The sequence below is a fragment of the Otolemur garnettii genome, unplaced genomic scaffold, assembly GCF_000181295.1.
Source record: "Otolemur garnettii isolate 467f Iridium unplaced genomic scaffold, OtoGar3 scaffold00003, whole genome shotgun sequence".
Lineage (NCBI taxonomy): Eukaryota > Metazoa > Chordata > Mammalia > Primates > Galagidae > Otolemur > Otolemur garnettii.
The window spans coordinates 8,762,859-8,766,998 of NW_003852398.1; the positions used below are offsets into that span (position 1 = coordinate 8,762,859).

The 4,140-nt window shown below is 50.4% G+C and overlaps 1 protein-coding gene across 2 annotated transcripts in view; it reads right to left on the reverse strand.

Annotated features, from left to right (window-relative positions):
* The window catches only part of TENM2 (teneurin transmembrane protein 2), a 945,756-nt gene that overhangs the window by 5,295 nt on the left and 936,321 nt on the right, over positions 1-4,140 (reverse strand). The window lies entirely within an intron of this gene.

Below are 4,140 nucleotides of genomic sequence, written 5' to 3' on the forward strand. Positions count from 1 at the left end.
GGCTGGATTTGAACACGCCCCCTTAGGTGTATGTGGCTGGCGCCCCAGCCACTTGAACCACAGGCACCAAGCCCTCATTATGTCTTTATCGCTGCTTACAATGGTCTCCCCAAGATCATGCCTGGCACCCTGTGTCCCACTCCCTTTCCTGTCCCATTTCCACCCCTCATCAGCCCTCCAACACTCCCCTTGATCACACTGGAATTCACATGTGTCATCAGAAGATGTGCTCCCCGTGACTTCAGTCTCTGAGAGTTCCTTTCCCTCCCTCCCTTTAGTGCTCTCACTAAAGCTCTCTTTCCCCTGAGAACTTTGGTCCCTGGCTTTTCTCCTACAGTCACTGAACCTGGGGGGACAAGCACTCCTTGTTGCAGTCACTACTGACCCTTGGCCACTCACCTGCATTTCTTGAAGATTTCAGCTTCTGCTCCACTGTTACCCCCTCCCTCTCTGCTTCTGAGTCAATTCTGAGTGATTACCTTATACCGGTTGCTCCTCCCACCATCCTGGCCTCTCTGTTCCTTGGCCTCCTCCTTTTTGTCAGGCGACCTCAAACTATAGCCCACCGGCCACATGCAGCCTGCCTAGGACATTTATCTGGCCCTCCGGGTGTTTTTGCCACCACTGCCTGTCCTGCTTAGCAGCCGACTCATCCCGGAGCCTGCAGTCCGGCCCTCCAACGGTCTGAGGGACAGTGAACTGGCCCCCTGTTTAAAAAGTTTGAGGACCCTGCTTTTGAGGATCTCCCCCTCTTACTTGTGCCCATGCTCTGGACCTTGTCATCACCATTCATTTCGATCCCCTGATGCATCTCCCTCTCTGACCACTGCCTCAATTCTTTCTTTCTTTCTTTCTTTCTTTCTTTCTTTCTTTCTTTCTTTCTTTCTTTCTTTCTTTTTTTTTTTGAGACAGAGCCTCAAGCTGTCCCCCTGGGTAGAGTGCCGTGGCATCACAGCTCACAGCAACCTCCAACTCCTGGGCTCAAGCGAGTCTCCTGCCTCCACCTCCCAAGTAGCTGGGACCACAGGTGCCCATCAAAATGCCCAGCTATTTTTGTTGGTTGCCGCCATCATTGTTGTTTGGTGGGCCCAGGCTGGATTCCAACCTGCTACCTTAGGTATATGTGGCTGGCGCCTTAGCCACTTGAGCCACAGGTGCCGAGCCCTTTCTGATTTCTTCTTTTTTTTTTTGAGATAGAATCTCAAGCTGTTGCCCTTGGTAGAGTGCCGTTGTGTCACAGCTCACAATAACCTCTAACTCTTGGGCTTAAATGATTCTCTTGCCTCAGCCCCCCAAGCAGCTGGGACTACAGGTGCCCGCCACAATGCCTGGCTATTTTTTTGTTCCAGTTGTCATTGTTGTTTAGCCCGCCTGGGCTGGGTTTGAACCCACCAGCCTTGGTGTACGTGGCTGGCACCCTGCCCACTGAAGCACAGGGGCCACCATGCCTCAACTCTTTCTAATGCCTTGACGCCCACAGTCCTTTAATGCTCCCACCCCCAGGGCCTTCAGTTTATCCTAAATTCCTTTTCCCTGACTCTTAGTGTCCTGGTGTTTCCTCTCTTCTTACCTAGCACGCCTCTATGACCAGTCACTAGCACGGTTCCCTTGGGTACCTTCTCAGGCCCCCTGCCCCTTTTTCGTTTCGTCACACTTGCTTGGTGGAGACACCATATTGGTTAAGTCCCAGTTTTTGCCTAGCACCTGTGCAGCTGAATGTAGCTGGAGAGGAAGAATCGTGACCATGCTGACCGGTGTCCCTTCCCACGCCCGATCCCAGGCCTCGTCTGTGCCTTCCTGCCACCTGGTGATCTCACTACATGACTTCCTGCCGTTCAGTCACTCTCATTCTCCTGGACAATTTTATTTCTTTTTATCACCTAAAACCTCCAATACCCACTTTCTCTTCCTCCCACTAGCAGCTGCCCCCGTTTCCTATTCGGAGACAACAGATGCAGCCAGAGGAGAGTTTCCCTCAACCCCTGTCACATTTGCGGATGGTGACGTGACCACCAGCACTGTGCCGAATTGCTGCTTTTACAGGAGCTGTTCAGGTTCTGCCCTCTGCTTCTGTGCGAGGTCACGTCCTTTCTTGCCAACTCAAGGGCATCCCTCTAGCAGTTTTCTTTCTCACATCATTAATTTACTCTCTCTTCCCATGATCGACCCTGTCAGGACACAAACCTGCTGCTGAATGTCCCACCATAGCGGAAGTTCCCCTCTTGTCCCAGCTTCTCCCTTAGCAACCATGCGCTTCTCAATCCCCTTTACAGAACGTCTCACCCTCACACTAATCCTCATCGTCTCCCGTTCTCCTCTCGCGCTGCCTCCAATCTCCTTTGGCTCCCACCCCTAACTGAGGCAACCTGGTGGGCAACTAAGCCCAACGCCCATGTTTGTTTTCATCCTATTTGATCTATTAGACACCTCCGAGACGTGGCGCCCTCCTGCCTTTCTGGATAGGACATGCTCCCCTTTTCCCTTCTCCCACGGTGGGAGCTGCCGCTCCTCTGTTTCTGGTTCCTCCTTGTCTCCCTGATCTCTCAGTGTTGGAAGGCCCCAGACTCGGACTCAGTCCGTGAACTTCCCCTCCACTCTGTCTCCACCCACAAGCGTGGTGATCTCATCCAGCCTCAGAGCTCAAAGACCCTCGACATGCTGTGCTGACTGCAAACTTATATCTCCAGGCTGGGCCTTTCCCTGAACTCGGATTTGTTTATCTAACTACCTTTCAAATTTAACTCATCCAAAACAGAACTCTTCCCCCACTCTGGCTACCCACCATCTTCCCCATCTTGGCTAGTGGCAACTCCATCCTGCCGTTACCATCCTGGACTCTTTCTTTCCTTCACGCCTCACATCAAATCCATTAATAAACCCTCTCCTTTTTTACTGTTAAGGTAAAATTCACATATTATAAAAATTCACGTTTTTTTGTTTTTATTTATTTTTTTGACACAGAGCCTCAAGCTATTGCCCTAGGTAGAGTGCCGTGGCATCATAGCTCACAGCAACCTCAAACTCCTGGGCTTAAGCAATTCTCCTGCCTCCCCCTCCCAAGTAGCTGGGACTACAGGCGCCTGCCAGAAAGTCCAGCTATTTTTTGGTGGTAGTTGTCATTGTTGTTTGGCAGGCCCGGGCTGGATTCGAACCCGCCAGCTCTGGTGTATTGGCTGTGCCTTAGCTGCTTGAGCTACAGGCGCCACCATGGTTTTATTTTTTATTTTTATTTTTATTTTTTGCAGCTTTTGGCTGGGGCTGGGTTTGAACCCACCACCTCCAGCATATGGGGCCAGCGCCCTACTCCTTTGAGCCACAGGCGCTGCCCATGTTTTAATTTTTTTATTATTTATTTATTTATTTTTTGAGACGGTCTCAAACTGTTGCCCTGGGTAGAGTGCTGTGGCGTCACAGCTCACAGCAGCCTCCAACTCTTGGGCTCAAGTGATTCTCTTGCCTCAGTCACCTGCGTAGCTGGGACTACTGGCCCCCGCCATAACGCCCGGCTATTTTTAGAGATGGGGTTTCACTCTGCTTTAGGCTGGTCTCAAACTCGTGAGCTCAGGCTGTCCACCCACCTTGGCCTCCCAGAGTGCTAGGATTACAGGTATGAGCCACTGCACCAGGCCTGGTGTGTAGGGTTTAATGTTGACTGTGCTACTAAACGTGTAAGGAGATAAGAACCCCTTAATGAAAAGGAATCTGGGACCCATGGTCCATCCATCTTTCTCAGGCACAGACTAGTGCTTTGAATGACTTCATGTCTACACACATTAGCCACAGACCATTTAAGAGTCACTTAAGAACACAGTTTTGAAACTGCCTTAAGAAGTGTGTTGGCATCAAGCTGAGAGAAGCTTGGCTTTAATCCAACAGCAACCATCTAGTTACAGAGCACCTACTACGTGCCAGGTCAGTGCTGGGTGCTCCAGAGCATTAGTTTCTCAAATATGGATTTTTACTGTCACCTGTGATGATTTTTTTTCTATATCCAGGAATCACCTGTACTGTATTATTTACTTAGTAGAGAAGAATAATACTCATTGTGCCTGTGGCTCAAGGAGTAGGGCGTTGGCCCCATATACCCGAGGTGGTGGGTTCAAACCCAGCCCCAGCCAAAAACTGCCAAAAAAAAAAAAA